This window comes from Eriocheir sinensis, chromosome 1 (assembly GCF_024679095.1).
Source record: "Eriocheir sinensis breed Jianghai 21 chromosome 1, ASM2467909v1, whole genome shotgun sequence".
Classification (NCBI taxonomy): Eukaryota; Metazoa; Arthropoda; class Malacostraca; order Decapoda; family Varunidae; genus Eriocheir; species Eriocheir sinensis.
In genome coordinates, this window is record NC_066509.1 from 33,003,754 (window position 1) to 33,023,133 (window position 19,380).

The 19,380-nt window shown below is 44.6% G+C and overlaps 7 non-coding genes across 7 annotated transcripts; all 7 read right to left on the minus strand.

Moving 5' to 3' along the window:
- Positions 1–14,501: 14,501 nt before the first annotated feature.
- LOC126996983 (5S ribosomal RNA) lies at positions 14,502–14,620 on the minus strand. Its single transcript, XR_007751799.1, has one exon. It is a non-coding gene; the product is annotated as a 5S ribosomal RNA (ribosomal RNA).
- Positions 14,621–15,238: 618 nt separating this feature from the next.
- On the minus strand, positions 15,239–15,357 carry LOC126996985 (5S ribosomal RNA). Its single transcript, XR_007751801.1, has one exon. It is a non-coding gene; the product is annotated as a 5S ribosomal RNA (ribosomal RNA).
- A 618-nt stretch (positions 15,358–15,975) lies between these two features.
- LOC126996986 (5S ribosomal RNA) lies at positions 15,976–16,094 on the minus strand. Its single transcript, XR_007751802.1, has one exon. It is a non-coding gene; the product is annotated as a 5S ribosomal RNA (ribosomal RNA).
- Positions 16,095–16,712: 618 nt separating this feature from the next.
- On the minus strand, positions 16,713–16,831 carry LOC126996990 (5S ribosomal RNA). The gene has a single exon (XR_007751803.1). It is a non-coding gene; the product is annotated as a 5S ribosomal RNA (ribosomal RNA).
- A 620-nt stretch (positions 16,832–17,451) lies between these two features.
- On the minus strand, positions 17,452–17,570 carry LOC126996994 (5S ribosomal RNA). The gene has a single exon (XR_007751806.1). It is a non-coding gene; the product is annotated as a 5S ribosomal RNA (ribosomal RNA).
- A 616-nt stretch (positions 17,571–18,186) lies between these two features.
- LOC126996998 (5S ribosomal RNA) lies at positions 18,187–18,305 on the minus strand. Its single transcript, XR_007751807.1, has one exon. It is a non-coding gene; the product is annotated as a 5S ribosomal RNA (ribosomal RNA).
- Positions 18,306–18,920: 615 nt separating this feature from the next.
- LOC126997415 (5S ribosomal RNA) lies at positions 18,921–19,039 on the minus strand. Its single transcript, XR_007752097.1, has one exon. It is a non-coding gene; the product is annotated as a 5S ribosomal RNA (ribosomal RNA).
- Between the last annotated feature and the right edge of the window lie 341 nt (positions 19,040–19,380).

Here is a 19,380-nt window from a genome sequence, read left to right on the forward strand (position 1 = left end):
TGGTGTAATAATGATACCATCTCTCTCTCTCAGTTTCTCTCTCTCTCTCTCTCTCTCTCTCTCTCTCTCTCTCTCTCTCTCTCTCTCTACTATTTCTGTATAGTTCATTTTTCCTTCCTCCTCCTCCTTTTTCTTCTCTCCTCTTCCTCCTCCTTCACCTCTTCGTCATGCTGTTTCTCTTCCTGTCCTCATCTCTTGTCACACCTTTCTTTCAATCTCTAAAAATTACATATACAATAAAACAAATATTATCTAGTCGGTTCAGTACAAAGAAACGCTCAAGTATAATATTTCATTCAGCCACATTCACAGCAGCAGGCTAATAACGCTAATACGTGGAAGGTGCAATAACAAGTACAATTATAGTAACGATAGTAAAAATAATGCAACACGTGGTAACAGCATCATCCAATAAATAGCAACAGTAGTATTTTTTTGCATTAAAAGCAGCAACTCAAATGCAAAAATAAATGAAAACAAAAAAGCCCGCTGAACACTGCTAATAACAGTACTGTAATAGTAACACCATTAATGTCACTACTATCTACTATCATTGTACTGTCTACTACTATTTACCTTACACTACCTCTGTCCCTCTATTTCCATAATCTATAATATTCGTCCTCCTTCTCCTCCTCTCACGTCACTTTCACTTCCTCCTCCTCGGCGTCTCAGGTGTTCGGGACAGGCGGCTCGTGGTGTCCGCACTGCTCCCTCTCTGCCTGATTCACCTCTCACAGTAATATTAATAACCTTACTTCTGCTTTTTACTACTATAATCATCTTACTCATTACACTTACACTCATTACACTTAAAAAAACTGTTAATACGCACGCAGGGAAACCAGACGAGAGGTAATAATTGGATCGAACTCCCCATGAAGCGGATTCGAGCTAATTGAGGCGAGGCTGCGGGGCACATGAACCACCACGGAAGCCATAACTTTTAGGAGCTTCAAAGAGAATCATTAACAGCCCAGTGTGTTTAGATCCGCCTGTTTCTGACCTTACAACACGCTCATGCAGTACTGTGTGTGTGTGTGTGTGTGTGTGTGTGTGTGTGTGTGTGTGTGTGAAATTAATCAGTAACAATAAACATTAATTAAGATGAATCATAATAGCACCTCCCCATTACTCCCTCCCTCTTTCTCCTCCTTCTCTTCCTTATTATTTTGTGATAGGCTAAATACAATAAAGTAAAATCAACAACAACAACAGTAATAATGATAACAAGCACTATTCCCCCACCCCCCAACGCTCTTCATCTCACTTTCACTCTCTCCTCTTCCCATCCTTAACCTTTTCTTTTCCATTACCTCAGTGATATAGAAGGAAAGAAAAAGGAGAACACAACGAAGAAAAAGTACAATTACTACTACTACTGGAACAACAACAAAAACAATAGCAGCAATAATAATCATGCCATACACTTATATTATCAACCCTTACCCTTCCCCTCCTTGTCCTCCCACTTCCTGTCCCCCCATTACCCCTTCCCCTTTTCTCCATCCCCTTCTTCCCCACCACCACCACCTCCTCACCCCACACCTCGCCGTCCTGCTACCCCGCCACGCCTGCTGCTCTACCCTCGCCCTCAGTGCTTCACGTCCCTGCCCGGCGCCACGCTCAGCCCCGCCACGCCTGCTGCTCTACCCTCGTCCTGAGTGCTTCATGTCCCCGCCCGGCACCACGCTCAGCCCCGCCACGCCTGCTGCTCTACCCTCGCCCTGAGTGCTTCATGTCCCCGTTCGGCACCACGCTCAGCCCCGCCACGCCTGCTGCTCTACCCTCGCCCTCAGTGCTTCACGTCCCCGCCCGGCACCACGCCCAGCCCCGCCACGCCTGCAGCTCTACCCTCGCCCTCAGTGCTTCACGTCCCCGCCCGGCACCACGATCAGCCCCGCCACGCCTGCTGCTCTACCCTCGCCCTCAGTGCTTCACGTCCCCGCCCGGTGCCACGCTCAGCTCCGCCACGCCTGCTGCTCTACCCTCGCCCTGAGTGCTTCACGTCCCCGCCCGGTGCCACGCTCAGCTCCGCCACGCCTGCTGCTCTACCCTCGCCCTGAGTGCTTCACGTCCCCGCCCTGTGCCACGCTCAGCTCCGCCACGCCTGCTGCTCTACCCTCGCCCAGAGTGCTACACGTCCCCGCCCTGTGCCACGCTCAGCTCCGCCACGCCTGCTGCTCTACCCTCGCCCTGAGTGCTTCACGTCCCCGCCCTGTGCCACGCTCAGCTCCGCCACGCCTGCTGCTCTACCCTCGCCCTCAGTGCTTCACGTCCCCGCCCGGTGCCACGCTCAGCTCCGCCACGCCTGCTGCTCTACCCTCGCCCTCAGTGCTTCACGTCCCCGCCCGGTGCCACGCTCAGCCCCGCCACGCCTGCTGCTCTACCCTCGCCCTCAGTGCTTCACGTCCCCGCCCGGTGCCACGCTCAGCTCCGCCACGCCTGCTGCTCTACCCTCGCCCCCAGTGCCTCACGTCCCCGCCCGGTGCCACGCTCACCCCCCCCCTCCCACCCACCCACGCCTGCTGCTCTACCCTTGCCCTCAGTGCTTCACGTCCCCGCCCGGCCCCACGCTCACCCCCCTCCCACCCACCCACGCCTGCTGCTCTACCCTTGCCCTCAGTGCTTCACGTCCCCGCCCGGCGCCACGCTCAGCCCCGCCACGCCTGCTGCTCTACCCTCGCCCTCAGTGCTTCACGTCCCTGCCCGGCGCCACGCTCAGCCCCGCCACGCCGAATAATATTTTAACACAGCGGGGCACAGGAGGGAACGAATCTGCCCTTGCTGCCACCCGGACGCGGAGAAATACATGACCGCGTAACGCCCCGCCCAGCTGATTACTTTCCTTCCGCGCTGAGTGTCCTGTTCATGTAGTACTCTGGTTATCAGTACTGTAACTGAAGTCTTTCCATTTTATTAACCCCTTGACTGCGGATTTCCTACAAGAAGACATCACCAAGCTACAGAGATGGAACAAAAAGTGTCTGCTACAACTCAATGAAGAAAAAATGTAAAGCCATGCACCGTCGAAGGGGAAATCCAGCATACCAATACCACATGGGAAACACTCCTCTATCCACCACAGAGGCAGAGAAAGACCTGGGACTCGATGTTACCAGGCTACCAGTGAAGGCCAAATCCGCGCCATTCGCAGCGTACGGGTTAAGTCACTGTGGCTGTGGCTGCCTCGAGAGACTGTGTTAAGTCACTGTGGCTGTGGCTGCCTCGAGAGACTGTGTTAAGTCACTGTGGCTGTGGCTGCCTCGAGAGACTGTGTTAAGTCACTGTGGCTGTGGCTGCCTCGAGAGACTGTGTTAAGTCACTGTGGCTGTGGCTGCCTCGGGAGACTGTGTTAAGTCACTGTGGCCGTGGCTGCCTCGGGAGACTGTGTTAAGTCACTGTGGCTGTGGCTGCCTCGAGAGACTGTGTTCAGTCACTGTGGCTGTGGCTGCCTCGCGAGACGGTGTTAAGTCACTGTGGCTGTGGCTGCCTCGGGAGACTGTGTTAAGTCACTGTGGCTGTGGCTGCCTCGAGAGTCACTGTGGCTGTGGCTGCCTCGAGAGACTGTGTTAAGTCACTGTGGCTGTGGGTGCCTCGAGACTGTGTTAAGTCACTGTGGCTGTGGCTGCCTCGAGAGACTGTGTTAAGTCACTGTGGCTGTGGCTGCCTAGAGAGTCTGTGTTAAGTCACTGTGGCTGTGGCTGCCTCGGGAGACTGTGTTAAGTCACTGTGGCTGTGGCTGCCTCAGGAGACTGTGTTGTCACTGTGGCTGTGGCTGCCTCAGGAGACTGTGTTAAGTCACTGTGGCTGTGGCTGCCTCGAGACTGTGTTAAGTCACTGTGGCTGTGGCTGCCTCGAGAGACTGTGTTGTCACTGTGGCTGTGGCTGCCTCAGGAGACTGTGTTAGTCACTGTGGCTGTGGCTGCCTCGAGAGACTGTGTTAAGTCACTGTGGCTGTGGCTGCCTCGAGAGACTGTGTTAAGTCACTGTGGCTGTGGCTGCCTCGTGACTGTGTTGTCACTGTGGCTGTGGCTGCCTCGGGAGACTGTGTTAAGTCACTGTGGCCGTGGCTGCCTCGAGAGACTGTGTTAAGTCACTGTGGCTGTGGCTGCCTCGGGAGACTGTGTTAAGTCACTGTGGCTGTGGCTGCCTCGAGAGACTGTGTTAAGTCACTGTGGCTGTGGCTGCCTCGGGAGACTGTGTTAAGTCACTGTGGCTGTGGCTGCCTCGAGAGACTGTGTTAAGTCACTGTGGCTGTGGCTGCCTCGAGAGACTGTGTTAAGTCACTGTGGCTGTGGCTGCCTCGAGAGACTGTGTTAAGTCACTGTGGCTGTGGCTGCCTCGTGACACTGTGTTGTCACTGTGGCCGTGGCTGCCTCGAGACTGTGTTAAGTCACTGTGGCTGTGGCTGCCTCGAGGGACTGTGTTAAGTCACTGTGGCTGTGGCTGCCTCGAGAGACTGTGTTAAGTCACTGTGGCTGTGGCTGCCTCGAGGGACTGTGTTAAGTCACTGTGGCTGTGGCTGCCTCGAGAGACTGTGTTAAGTCACTGTGGCTGTGGCTGCCTCGGGAGACTGTGTTAAGTCACTGTGGCTGTGGCTGCCTCGAGAGACTGTGTTCCCAGTTTTACCTTTGGCACTTGCTCTCCATTCCTCCCTCCCACCCTCCCTCATCACTCACTTTCTCCCTCCCTCCTTCCCTCACTCACCCACATTTTTTTCTTATAAATTGTCATGTTTTGACTTATTTTCCACACCATCCATAAGGTATGTGTCTGGGTGACTCAGCTTGGGTGACCGGCGCGGTGTCCCTGCCAGTCGTCACCCTGCTTGACATCGTCGCACAAGCCACGCTCCCACGCGTATAAGGATGTGTTCCAAATGACTGTTTGGCCCCCCAAAACAATTCCTTCATAGAACTACATGACTATCATATAATAAAATGTACACAATAATTAGAACATGTTTAAAAGTAGTTAGAGGTTAACAATTTGAGGGAGAGAGGGTGGCGGCGGTTATGTGGCATATCCGCTAATCCCGCCGGGCACGCCTAAAGTGACTTGATAACATGGAAAAAATATATAATTTTTGGGTGAATATATCACGAGGAAGAGAAATGACAACAGCTTATGCGTACTAATACATCACCAGCGAACTCCATAGAGCGCAACTCTATGGTAGGCTATTCCTTCTGTTAAAAGTAGTTCTGCAGTAACCGTTCTAAATGATGGAGAAAATCAATTATCTTACATTCTACGATAATCTCTCTCTCTCTCTCTCTCTCTCTCTCTCTCTCTCTCTCTCTCTCTCTCTCTCTCTCTCTCTCTCTCTCTCTCTCTCTCTCTCTCTCTCTCTCTCCACTACACAAGGCGTAGCTTCCCATTTTCTTTCTCTCGTCCAGACTCGGGGGAAACTTTTTTTAATTCCTCTTTCCTCGGCGATTAATGATCCAGTGACGATGAGCTTCCTTGACTGACCGGCAAATTATTGTTTCAACTTGTGATTCCCTTCCTGGCCCCAATGCCCCCTCTACGCTCCCCTACGACCCCTAACACCCCCTATTCCCCCCTCTTGCGCTCCGCCAACCCCCACCTAGGACCCTTAACCACCTCTTCCCCTTCTCTCCGTGCCAATTATAAACTAGTCCGCCCTGCCATTTATCTCGCGCTAATCTTCTCACGGAGTCGCGCGATTCTACGGCGACTTGCAGGTAATGGTCCTGACAGCTGACGGATGGCTAGGAGAGGGAGGAAAGGGAGAGGAAGGAGGAATTGGCGGAGGAATGAATGAATGAATTAAGAGGATGTTTGGAAGAATGGATAGAAAAGGAAATGCGGGAGAGAATAATGCAGAAAAAGCGTAAATAAAGGAATAACGAAGGCAGGAGAATATGAGGAAAGATGTGGAGGAAGAAAAGGGTTGGTGGAGGAATGGATGAAAGAAGGAAAGACAAGAGAATAAGGAATAAAATGATGAATTGAAGGAAGAAAGTAAGCGGGCTGACTGACTGACTGACTGAAAGGAGCTGGGGGAGGAAAGATTGATGATTGATGGAGGAATGGTGGGAGATAATAAGGAAAGAAATGAGGAAAGAGATGAAGGAAGGAAAGAATCGTTGGAGAAATGAATGGGTGGAAGAAGGGGAGGTAGGAGAAAATAAAAGAGGATGAGGAAATGAAGGATGGATGAAGGCAGAAGAAACTGAGGAAATAAATGAAAGAAAATAGATGGATGAAGGAAAGGATTGGTGGAGGAAGGGATAGAGGAAGGGAGGACGGAAGGGAAGATGGAAGGAAGCGAGGAAGAACGAATGGCTGACAGATGGTTCGGAGAGGAGCTGAGGAAAGAGAGGGAGAAAAAGGAAGAAAGGGACAAGAGAACAAGTGGCGGGATGGATGGAAGAAGAGTAGGATTGCTGACCTGAATGGTGGAGGAAGGGAAGGCTGGAGGATAAGGAAGAAAATTAGGAAAGAAAAGAAGAACGGAGGCAGGAGAGCTGAGGAACCCAAGAATTGGAATTTGAAAAAAGCAAAGGAATGATAAGCTATTTTTTCCCCTCGATGAAAAAAGTAAAAAAAGAAAAGTTATATATACTTGTTTTTGCTAAGATAAATAAAAACGATATTTGAAGACTGACTTAAATACATATGAATATAATACCTATAATTACACAAATACGAAAATAAGGTGGTTTGAATTGTAGACAAATGAGACACACTCATAATATCCACAACGAACTTCAATAAGTATTAAATCAAATATGCATCTCGCTTCATCACAAAGCAATGGATAAAAATAAGGTAAATAAAATATTCCACGTGTCAATCAATATTCCCCGACAACACACACCAAGACATGCACGTGCTGCTTCGTTTCACAGAGCAAAGGGAAACAAATGTAAGACGAACGGTCACGATGTAATAATATTGGTTCAAAGCAAAATGAAAAGCAAAAGAAAGCTACAAAATGTTGCTTACGAATATTCATATTTTTATAATTCTTTTTGTCTTGCATATCTTCTTGTTTTTCACTTCTTATCTTTCTTTTATTTCTTCTCTCATTTCCTCTTTCCTTTAATTTATTTCCATTAACTTCACTCAATTCTTCGCCACATTTATTTTTTGGCTTTCATTTTTTCATATCCTCAATTTCCTCTCAATTCCTTCTCCTATTTCTCATAGCCTGTCATTCATTCTAGTCTTTAGTTTGCCTCATTTAATTCGTTCACTTTTTCTTGCTTTCATTTCTTCTCGTCTTTCATATTCTCTCATATCTTCCCAACTTTCCTCTTGTCTCGTTTTTTCGTTTGATATTTTATTTCTTCTAAGCATCCACTTTTCCTCCCATTTCTTCTTCTCTTCTTATATTTTTCCCATTTATTTCTCCAATTTCTTCTCGATTCTTATCTTCCCAATTCTTTCTTCAGGCTCATCACATTGCTTCCCTTCACACACACACACACACACATACACACACACACACACACACACACATACAATAGGAGTGCCTCCTATTGTCCTTAAAAACTGTGCTTCCGTGCTGACACCCTGCCTGGTCGAACTCTTTCGTCTCTGCCTATCAACATCTACCTTTCCTTCCTGCTGGAAGTATGCCTTTGTACAGCCTGTGGCTAAGAAGGGTGACCGTTCCAATCCCTCAAACTACCGCCCTATAGCTTTACTTTCCTGTCTATCTAAAGCTTTTGAATCAATCCTTAACCGGAAGATTGAAAAGCACCTTTCCACTTCTAACCTTCTATCTGATCGCCAGTATGGGTTCCGCAAGGGGCGTTCTACTGGTGATCTCCTTGCCTTCCTAACTGACTCTTGGTCATCCTCTCTTAGCCGTTTCGGTGAAACCTTTGCTATTGCGCTGGACATATCAAAAGCTTTTGATAGGGTCTGGCACAAATCTTTGCTTTCCAAACTACCCTCCTACGGTTTCTATCCTTCTCTCTGTACCTTCATCTCCAGTTTCCTTTCTGACCGTTCTATTTCTGCTGTGGTGGAAGGTCACTGTTCTTCCCCAAATCCTATTAACAGTAGTGTCCCACACGGTTCTGTCTTATTTCCTACTCTCTGTTGTTCATTGATGATCTTTCCAAAACGAACTGACCTATCCATTCTTACGCCGATGACTCCACTCTGCATTACTCAACTTCTTTTAATAGAAGACCCACTCTACAGGAACTTAATGATTCAAGGCTGGAGGCAACAGAACGCTTAGCCTCAGAACTTACTATTATTTCCGATCGGGGCAAGAGTAACCTGGTGGCCTTCAACGCCTCAAAAACACAGTTTCTCCACCTATCCACTCGACACAATCTTCCAAACAACTATCCCCTATTCTTTGAGAACACCCAGCTATCACCTTCTTCAACACTAAACATCCTCGGTCTATCCTTAACTCAAAATCTCAACTGGAAACTTCGTATCTCATCTCTTACTAAATCAGCTTCCTCTAGGCTGGGCGTTCTGTACCGTCTCCGCCAGTTCTTCTCCCCCGCACAGTTGCTATCCATTTACAGGAGCCTTGTCCGCCCTCGTATGGAGTATGCATCTCATGTGTGTGGTGGGGGGGGGGTCCACTCACACAGCTCTCCTTGACAGAGTGGAGTCAAAGGCTCTTCGTCTCATCAGCTCTACTCCTCATACTGATAGTCTTCTACCTCTCAAATTCCGCCGCCATGTTGCCTCTCTTTCTATCTTCTATCGATATTTTCATGCTGACTGCTCTTCTGAACTTGCTAACTGCATGCCTCACCCTCCCGGCCCCTGCTGCACGACTTTCTACTCATGCTCATCCCTATACTGTCCAAACCCCTTATGCAAGAGTCAACCAGCATCTTCACTCTTTCATCCCTCACGCTGGTAAACTCTGGAACAATCTTCCTTCATCCGTATTTCCTCCTGCCTACGACTTGAGCTCTTTCAAGAGGAGGGTATCAGAACACCTCTCCTCCCAAAATTGACCTCTCTTTTTGGACACTCCTTTGACCTCTATTCAGGAGCCGTGAGTAGCGGGCTTTTTCTTATATTTTTCATTACGCCCTTGAACTGTCTCCTTAGCTGTAAAACACACACACACACACACACACACACACAGACACACACACACACACAGAAAGAGAGAGAGAGAGAGAGAGAATGGTCACCAAACTTCTTTTATATCTCCATCTATCTCCTCCTCCTTCTCCTCCTCCTCCTCCTCCTTCTCCTACTTGACCAGATTATTCAATGGTCTGAAAAGTGGCAAATGTCCTTCAACCTAAACGAGCATAAAGTCATACATCCTATCATCCTATCCCTTCTTCTCCCCGTCTTCTTTATAGCCTGCTGTCACCCAGTACTTCGCCTCGTCCTCTCCTCATCCCGTCTTCTTTATATTCGCCCTTTGTCACACACGACGTTCACGAGTGTTTGAAGGGGATACAACACTAAACGCGAAGGAGAGTGGAAATTTGCGTTGAGGGGCGGAGGAGGAGGAGGAGGAGGGAAGCGTGAAGGAAGGAGAGAATGTGGAGACAGTAACACGGAAAGAAGAAAAGCGAATGTATTTTAGCTATTTCTTTAACATTTTGTCAATACCTCCTACTACTTCTCTTCCTCCTCTCCCTTCTTCTAACCCTCCTGCCTCTCCTCCTCCTCCTCCTTCTCATCTCTCTTTCTGCCCCTTATAAACCACATACTCATCCTACTCTAGTCATCCTCTGTCAACACACACACACACACACACACACACACACCACACACACACACACACACACACACACACACACACACACACACACACACACACACACACACACACACACTTATATTATACTTTAAGGTAGAAAACGTGAGGACAACTAATGTTACCAGGAAGAAGAGGCGGAGGAGGAAGAGGACGAGGAGGATAAAATGTAAAACGTGGAAATTGGAGAAGTATAATGGAGGAGATAGATACGTAATGAAAGAGAGAACAAACAGGAGACACAGGAGGAAAATGTGACAAGAAGCCAGAAAAGGAGCAAAATAAAGAGGAGGAGGAAGATAAACGAAAAAGAGAACCAGAGGAGGAAGAGGAGGCGGAGGAGGAAGAGTAGGAGGAGGAGGAAGACATTGGGAAAAAATAGATGTAAGATATGATGTGGGATTGTGGGAACCGAGGGAGGAAGGAAATAAGTGGAAGAAAGATGGAGGAAGAGGAGGAGGAGGAGGGGAAAGAATATTTTAGGAAGGAGCATGAAAATATAAGAGCTAAGAGAAAGAGAGAGAGAGAAAGGTCAACTTATTTACATTCATTTCTTTTGGTGTCTGCTCTTTATTGTTTATTCTTTATCCTTGTTTATTATTATTATTATTATTATTATTATTATTATTATTATTATTATTATTATTATTATTATTATTATTATTATTATTATTATTATTATTATTATTATTATTATTATTATTATTATTATTATTATTATTATTATTATTATTATTGTCATTATTATTGCTATTATCACTATCATCATTTATTTTCCCTCACCATCACAATGTCTGCGCCATAAAGATTCACATCACACATTAATATTCACTGTTACGGTCCCGTGGTCATAAACATATTTAATTGCGTATTCAAGCTGATTTCCCATAACTTATCTTCCCATATCAGTCTATCTATATTTATCTATTTATCTGTCAATCTATCTATCTATCTATGTATTAGAGTTTGTTGCTGTCTCTCCGTTTATTAGTGTATATATTTATATTTTTAGTTAAGTGCACGCCGCTGTCTCTATGTCTATATTTTATAAAATATTGTTGTGTTTATCTTTTCGCTTATCAACCTAGCCTATTTATACATTGCTCTCTCTCTCTCTCTCTCTCTCTCTCTCTCTCTCTCTCTCTCTCTCTATATTTTTTCTCTCTCTCTCTATCTCTCTATCTCTCTCTCTCTCTCTCTCTCTCTCTCTCTCTCTCTCTCTCTCTCTCTCTGTTTCTCATCCTTCCGTCATCTCCTTTCCACCCTCTTTACTCCCTGCTTTATTGGCTCTCTCATTGCCCTTCCCTTCGCTTCCCCTCTTTATCCATCATGCGTCTATTCATTGTTGTATTCTATTGCATTGTTGCATCGTGTATTCATCAGCTTCTCTATACATTTAGATCACTTTGTTGTTAGTACAAGTGGCACTAAAACTCACACACGGGAGCTTTTCAACAGTAAGTGAATGATATGTAACTACGTTTTCATAAGTTCACATTTGCCATTATCAAATTATTATTGCTGTTATTATTATCATTATTGTTGCTATTATAGATTATGTTGCTCGTTTTCTTCACCCTGAGCCTGATAAAAGAATTTAGGAGGGCACACCATTGTAATTAGCTGATGTGAGGGTGAGGTAGACTTTGAAATATAACTTCGGTTAATACTTCCATTATTATCATTACGCTACTGTTATTATTCGCGATATTACCTTGCATTACTTCATCCCGTTTTTACTTTTACTGCAGAATTCTAACTACCGCTACTACTACTACTACTACTACTACTACTACTACTACAACTATTACTACTACTACCTCTACTACTACTACTACTACTACTACTACTGCTACTACAACATAAATGATACCTCCACCCATGTTTATTTTCCCGACACATAATCATGGAGGGCTCCATAGCTTGGAGGTCATTAGCCCCAACTCTGTTCGCTAATGACTGTGGCATCCAACCATATCACTAATACTACCTGACACTAAATCACCTATCATCTATTACGTCTAGATCCCCCTTTTCCTTCCCTACTCAAGTCACTCCCGACCCACCCTAATGTCACTCTCCACCACTGTGGCTTCATAGTCCATATTGGAGATGGTGGTGGCTTTTGGGCCAGAGTGTCTGGTGCCCCTGAGACATAGGATGGCCGACCTGAGCAGGGAGAACGAGAGGCGACACCTCATCCAGGCAACAACGTGGCTCCTTGGCTGTTGCTTCTTTTCTGAGATTAGTTCCGCGAGGCGTGCGTAGAAGCATTGGGCCCTGGGACCCATCCCGCCGGATGTGGTGAAGACGAGGGGGGTGAAGCTGCCCTGATCCACATGTTGGATTCTTTCACCGTATGCCCTTGTCTTCTCCTGCTCGTTCCTGTGGTGGGCGGCTTGCAGGGGCAGCTCACGGTGACAAGCAGCCATCGGGTCAAATATGCGGATGTCCATGAACGCCCGCTGTCCGCGCACCCAGAATCCGCGGGCACTTACATCAACCCGTGCCTCCTGTGAGGTATTGGCTGTCCTGTACCGAAGGTGTTCGCCGTCCAGGGGAAGCAGTGCCGGCTCGGTAGTGACGTCTTGGCATACCTCCCCGAGCATGCTGGCTGTCAGATCCCTCACTTCATCGTGTCGAATACAGACGAAGCCTCCTTTTTTACATGTCATGGTGTGGGTGACATCATTTGGTGATCCACATGCACAGAGATCAGGCAGTCCCTCAATCGGCCAGCCATATCTCAGAGCAATGGCGTCGACAAATTCTTGTTTGTTGAGGCTGAAGCCCTTTGCTCTGATTGGTAATGACGTTAGCCAGTTAGAGGCGCCTGCCTCCTGTGCTGTGTGTATTTTTCTACCCATTTCTGTGGACAGGTGGTGTGTAAGACGGTCCAGCTCGTCTTTTTGGGCCTGTTGCCTTTCTACTGCTACTACTACTACTACTACTACTACTACTACTACTACTACTACTATTACTACTACTACTACTACTATGTACTACTACTACCATTACTACTACTATTACTATGTACTACTACTACTACTACTACTACTACTACTACTACTACTACTGCTACTACTACTATGAACTACTACTACTACTACTACTACTACTACTACTATAACTACTACTACTACCACTACTACCATTCTTACATTCTAACACTATCATTATTAACATCTATATATTCTCGTTACCATTTCAAACACTATTATCTCCACGTCACCCATCGGTAACTACAAAAAACAAACACTTTTCACTATTCAAACAAAAGTAACCATCCCTTGTCCACTAACCTCATTTATTATTAACACCGAAATCATCAATATTGTTTATTTCCAAACTATCAATCTACCACCCTAGGGGAAAAAGACAATGGCAGTACATTAACAGATTCACAAAGTAATCGTAAGAGTTTCAGAAAGTCGCGAATGTTTTTCCATCCCTCAAATATTGCCTTTCCCTTCCTTTGGGGGTTACTGGAGGGAAAATGTTATTGAAAAAAGAATACTAAAGTCTTTTCAGCCTACGCCCCCCTCCACCTCCCTCCCCCTTCTTTCTCTCTTTTTTTTCTCCTCCCTACAACAAACAGAGAGAGGAGGAGAAGGGAGGAAGAAGAGGAGGAAGAGGAGAAGAAAAAGTTAGTGAACAAAAGAATGAAAGGAGGAATAATGATAATATAAACAAGTATCATAAAAAAAAATCGGAAAAGCCGAAAATTACACTCCAAATTGAGTAAAAAAAAATCCACACATCAGAAGGCTTGACTTCCCCCCCTACCCCATGGTGCCGGGGGGTGAGACCTTGTTGGCGTAATTAAATATAATGCAGCAGTTCTCCAAACACTCGAATGAGGAAAAAAACGGATTAAAGGTATTTTATTGTAATTTGAGCCACTACTATTTTTTTTTTTTGTTGTTGTTGTTTGAATTGTCTGTTTAATTTATTTTTCCGGCGGTTTTTTGTTAGAGTTGCTTCCTTTTTCTTAATTGGCCTCTGCATTTTTTCCATTGTTGTCTTTTTTCACTTTTTTTTCTATTGTATCCTTTTAACATCTTTTCTATTTCAATTTTATGCCTTTTTTTTACTTCTTTTTTATAGGGTGAATCTAATTACATAATCAAAACTACGCTTTTTCTACCTTGATATATTTTTGTCTGTTGTACTTTTTTTCAGCGGAACTATTCTTATGCTGATTTCACTGCACATTTTCTTCTTCGGCTGAATGTTTCTTTTTTTTTTTTACTCTGAGACAGAAAATACTGGTTCAATTATATATACAGCTGTACCACTTCGCCTTATTCTATCCTCGTTCTCTATCTGGTGTACTTATTTTGGTAATATGTAGTGTTCACATGCTTCATCCGTTCTAATTTAACTTTCTATATAGAATTTGTTGGAGTAATTTACTTATGGTGTCATAATAACAACTCTCCTACCTCCTCGTGTTATTGTTTGTATTGTATATTTAAAGGAAATAAATATGCAAGGTGTTCTCATTCCACTATTTTCATCTTCCCAGCGATTTTTTACCGGAAGAATATATCCATTTTAAGTTCATTCCACTCTCTCTATATAGATGAAAAGAAAAGAGGAATGCAAAAGAAAGGCTAAAAGTTAAAGGAAAAGAAAAGGAGAGGGGTGCAAAACGAAAGAAAAAAAATATAAAACATAACGGAAGGCCGAAAGCTATATGAAAAGAAAAGAGTCATCAGGACCGCAAGGTGAAAAGTTAAGAGAAATTAAATAAAAAGAGGGATGCCAACAGCATCTGGTGTTCCCAGGCGGTCACCCATCCAAGTACTATCCAGACCCAACGTCGCTTAACTTCGCTGATCGGACGAGAAGCGGTGTTTTCAACGTGGTGTGGCCGTTGACAAGAAAGGTGAACTGGCTTTCATCTTTGAGGCAGGTAACACAGGTAATCACATGCCAGCGCTTGGACCGGGCGAAGTAGTGAAGGTTTGTTAAGTTGGTCCTGATGTTTGAGCCAGGTGACACAGGTAAACGCCAGCGCTTGGACCGGGTGAAGTAGTGAAGCTTTGTTAAGTTGCTCCTTATGTTTGAGCCAGGTAACATAGGTAAACACATGCCAGCGCTGGGACCCCAGTGAAGTAAAAATAAATAAATGAATGAATAAATAAATAAAGTTACGTAACCAGCGTCAAAATTTTCTAAACGAAAGGCTGAGCTGAATGAAAAAAATAAAAAAGGGACGGAAAACGAAGTGCTGAATGAAAAGAAATGGTGCAAAACGAAAGGTCAAAAGGTAAATAAAACGAAAACAGGGATGCAAAGCGAAAGGCTAAGACATAGATCAAAAGAAAAGAGGAATGCAAAAGAAAGGATAAAAGCTAAATGAAAAGAAAAGAAGAGGGGTGCAAAACGAAAGAAAAAAAATATAAAACATAACGGAAGGCCGAAAGCTATATGAAAAGAAAAGAGTCATCAGGACCGCAAGGTGAAAAGTTAAGAGAAATTAAATAAAAAGAGGGATGCCAACAGCATCTGGTGTTCCCAGGCGGTCACCCATCCAAGTACTATCCAGACCCAACGTCGCTTAACTTCGCTGATCGGACGAGAAGCGGTGTTTTCAACGTGGTGTGGCCGTTGACAAGAAAGGTGAACTGGCTTTCATCTTTGAGGCAGGTAACACAGGTAATCACATGCCAGCGCTTGGACCGGGCGAAGTAGTGAAGGTTTGTTAAGTTGGTCCTGATGTTTGAGCCAGGTGACACAGGTAAACGCCAGCGCTTGGACCGGGTGAAGTAGTGAAGCTTTGTTAAGTTGCTCCTTATGTTTGAGCCAGGTAACATAGGTAAACACATGCCAGCCCTGGGACTCCAATGAAGTAAAAATAAATAAATGAATGAATAAATAAATAAAGTTACGTAACCAGCGTCAAAATTTTCTAAACGAAAGGCTGAGCTGAATGAAAAAAATAAAAAAGGGACGGAAAACGAAGTGCTTAATGAAAAGAAATGGTGCAAAACGAAAGGTCAAAAGGTAAATAAAACGAAAACAGGGATGCAAAGCGAAAGGCTAAGACCTAGATGAAAAGAAAAGAGGAATGCAAAAGAAAGGATAAAAGCTAAATGAAAAGAAAAGAAGAGGGGTGCAAAACGAAAGAAAAAAAATATAAAACATAACGGAAGGCCGAAAGCTATATGAAAAGAAAAGAGTCATCAGGACCGCAAGGTGAAAAGTTAAGAGAAATTAAATAAAAAGAGGGATGCCAACAGCATCTGGTGTTCCCAGGCGGTCACCCATCCAAGTACTATCCAGACCCAACGTCGCTTAACTTCGCTGATCGGACGAGAAGCGGTGTTTTCAACGTGGTGTGGCCGTTGACAAGAAAGTTGAACTGGCTTTCATCTTTGAGGCAGGTAACACAGGTAATCACATGCCAGCGCTTGGACCGGGCGAAGTAGTGAAGGTTTGTTAAGTTGGTCCTGATGTTTGAGCCAGGTGACACAGGTAAACGCCAGCGCTTGGACCGGGTGAAGTAGTGAAGCTTTGTTAAGTTGCTCCTTATGTTTGAGCCAGGTAACATAGGTAAACACATGCCAGCGCTGGGACCCCAGTGAAGTAAAAATAAATAAATGAATGAATAAATAAATAAAGTTACGTAACCAGCGTCAAAATTTTCTAAACGAAAGGCTGAGCTCAATGAAAAAAATTCAAAAGGGACGGAAAACGAAGTGCTGAATGAAAAGAAATGGTGCAAAACGAAAGGTCAAAAGGTAAATAAAACGAAAACAGGGATGCAAAGCGAAAGGCTAAGACATAGATCAAAAGAAAAGAGGAATGCAAAAGAAAGGATAAAAGCTAAATGAAAAGAAAAGAAGAGGGGTGCAAAACGAAAGAAAAAAAATATAAAACATAACGGAAGGCCGAAAGCTATATGAAAAGAAAAGAGTCATCAGGACCGCAAGGTGAAAAGCTAAGAGAAATTAAATAAAAAGAGGGATGCCAACAGCATCTGGTGTTCCCAGGCGGTCACCCATCCAAGTACTATCCAGACCCAACGTCGCTTAACTTCGCTGATCGGACGAGAAGCGGTGTTTTCAACGTGGTGTGGCCGTTGACAAGAAAGGTGAACTGGCTTTCATCTTTGAGGCAGGTAACACAGGTAATCACATGCCAGCGCTTGGACCGGGCGAAGTAGTGAAGGTTTGTTAAGTTGGTCCTGATGTTTGAGCCAGGTGACACAGGTAAACGCCAGCGCTTCGACCGGGTGAAGTAGTGAAGCTTTGTTAAGTTGCTCCTTATGTTTGAGCCAGGTAACATAGGTAAACACATGCCAGCCCTGGGACTCCAATGAAGTAAAAATAAATAAATGAATGAATAAATAAATAAAGTTACGTAACCAGCGTCAAAATTTTCTAAACGAAAGGCTGAGCTGAATGAAAAAAATAAATAAAAGGGACGGAAAACGAAGTGCTTAATGAAAAGAAATGGTGCAAAACGAAAGGTCAAAAGGTAAATAAAACGAAAACAGGGATGCAAAGCGAAAGGCTAAGACCTAGATGAAAAGAAAAGAGGAATGCAAAAGAAAGGATAAAAGCTAAATGAAAAGAAAAGAAGAGGGGTGCAAAACGAAAGAAAAAATATATAAAACATAACGGAAGGCCGAAAGCTATATGAAAAGAAAAGAGTCATCAGGACCGCAAGGTGAAAAGTTAAGAGAAATTAAATAAAAAGAGGGATGCCAACAGCATCTGGTGTTCCCAGGCGGTCACCCATCCAAGTACTATCCAGACCCAACGTCGCTTAACTTCGCTGATCGGACGAGAAGCGGTGTTTTCAACGTGGTGTGGCCGTTGACAAGAAAGGTGAACTGGCTTTCATCTTTGAGGCAGGTAACACAGGTAATCACATGCCAGCGCTTGGACCGGGCGAAGTAGTGAAGGTTTGTTAAGTTGGTCCTGATGTTTGAGCCAGGTGACACAGGTAAACGCCAGCGCTTCGACCGGGTGAAGTAGTGAAGCTTTGTTAAGTTGCTCCTTATGTTTGAGCCAGGTAACATAGGTAAACACATGCCAGCCCTGGGACTCCAATGAAGTAAAATAAAGAAATCAATGAATAAATAAATACAGTAACGTAACCAGCGTCAAAATTTTCTAAACGAAAGGCTGAGCTCAATGAAAAAAATTCAAAAGGGACGGAAAACGAAGTGCTGAATGAAAAGAAATGGTGCAAAACGAAAGGTCAAAAGGTAAATAAAACGAAAACAGGGATGCAAAGCGAAAGGCTCAGACCTAGATCAAAAGAAAGAGGAATGCAAAAGAAAGGATAAAAGCTAAATGAAAAGAAAAGAAGAGGGGTGCAAAACGAAAGAAAAAAAATATAAAACATAACGGAAGGCCGAAAGCTATATGAAAAGAAAAGAGTCATCAGGACCGCAAGGTGAAAAGTTAAGAGAAATTAAATAAAAAGAGGGATGCCAACAGCATCTGGTGTTCCCAGGCGGTCACCCATCCAAGTACTATCCAGACCCAACGTCGCTTAACTTCGCTGATCGGACGAGAAGCGGTGTTTTCAACGTGGTGTGGCCGTTGACAAGAAAGGTGAACTGGCTTTCATCTTTGAGGCAGGTAACACAGGTAATCACATGCCAGCGCTTGGACCGGGCGAAGTAGTGAAGGTTTGTTAAGTTGGTCCTGATGTTTGAGCCAGGTGACACAGGTAAACGCCAGCGCTTGGACCGGGTGAAGTAGTGAAGCTTTGTTAAGTTGCTCCTTATGTTTGAGCCAGGTAACATAGGTAAACACATGCCAGCCCTGGGACTCCAATGAAGTAAAATAAATAAATGAATGAATAAATAAATAAAGTTACGTAACCAGCGTCAAAATTTTCTAAACGAAAGGCTGAGCTCAATGAAAAAAATTCAAAAGGGACGGAAAACGAAGTGCTGAATGAAAAGAAATGGTGCAAAACGAAAGGTCAAAAGGTAAATAAAACGAAAACAGGGATGCAAAGCGAAAGGCTAAGACATAGATCAAAAGAAAAGAGGAATGCAAAAGAAAGGATAAAAGCTAAATGAAAAGAAAAGAAGAGGGGTGCAAAACGACAGAAAAACAATATAAAACATAACGGAAGGCCGAAAGCTAGAGGAACAGAAAAGCGGCATCAGGACCGCAAGGTGAAACGTTAAGAGAAAGTAAATAAAAGAGGATGCCAACAGCAACTGGTGTTCCCAGGCGGTCACCCATCCAAGTACTCTCCAGACCCAACGTCGCTTAACGTCGCTGATCGGACGAGAAGCGGTGTTTTCAACGTGGTGTGGCCGTTGACAAGAAAGGTGAACTGGCTTTCATCTTTGAGGCAGGTAACACAGGTAATCACATGCCAGCGCTTGGACCGGGCGAAGTAGTGAAGGTTTGTTAAGTTGGTCCTGATGTTTGAGCCAGGTGACACAGGTAAACGCCAGCGCTTGGACCGGGTGAAGTAGTGAAGCTTTGTTAAGTTGCTCATTATGTTTGAGCCAGGTAACATAGGTAAACACATGCCAGCCCTGGGACTCAATGAAGTAAAAAATAAATAAATGAATGAATAAATAAATAAAGTTACGTAACCAGCGTCAAAATTTTCTAAACGAAAGGCTGAGCTGAATGAAAAAATAAAAAGGACGGAAA